Source organism: Quercus suber, unplaced genomic scaffold, assembly GCF_002906115.3.
Source record: "Quercus suber isolate HL8 unplaced genomic scaffold, Cork oak 2.0 scaffold_500, whole genome shotgun sequence".
Classification (NCBI taxonomy): Eukaryota; Viridiplantae; Streptophyta; class Magnoliopsida; order Fagales; family Fagaceae; genus Quercus; species Quercus suber.
This window is the reverse complement of record NW_027069949.1, coordinates 23,145-23,906: the sequence shown is the minus strand read 5'-3', so window position 1 is coordinate 23,906 and position 762 is coordinate 23,145.

Below are 762 nucleotides of genomic sequence, written 5' to 3'. Positions count from 1 at the left end.
TTTTTTTTTTTTTTTTTTTTTTGTGATTGTCTTTGTTTCAAATGTTTTTACATTTTGTTTGTTATGTTTTTTTGATCAATCTTTTACTGCTTTTGTGTCAAAAATCCAAAAACACATAAAAAGTAGAAAATCCAAAAAGTTTGATCGACTTTGTTGAGTTTTGTCTCAAAGCATGTTTTGCCTTGTACCTTTGTACTAATAGCTTTGTGCATTTAATGAGCTTAGCTTGTCTCTCATACACTCATATCATTGTGGAAGAAATTCTGAAATCTATGTGATTGTTGTAAATAGATCTTCAGCCTTGTCATGAATGATTAGTGAATGGTTTTGTTGTTCTTGAGACATGCATAGACTCATGCCTATATATCTTCCCACTTTTTATTTTTATGCTTAAACGAGCTCTCTAAATGTAAATCTCAAAATGAAAAGAGATATAGAGCTGCAAAAGCTTGTCGCACATACTAGTATTCAATTAGGAAAAAGGGAAAGTGACCAAAATAAAATATATGATATCCAAAAAGCCAAAGGCTAACTCATCAATTGAAATATCAAAAATTTCAGGCATCTATCTCACAATGAGACCCTCTTTGCTAAAAATAATGCAAATGATATGTTAAATATGAAGCCAAATGAAAAGTTTCAAAGAATTGTTATCAAGTGCATGTGGGAGGTCATATATGCATGTTTCTACAATTGAGATAGGTCACATTATCTAGTACTAGTTATGTATGCCTTGATTGAATTGATCATTGAAGCTTCACA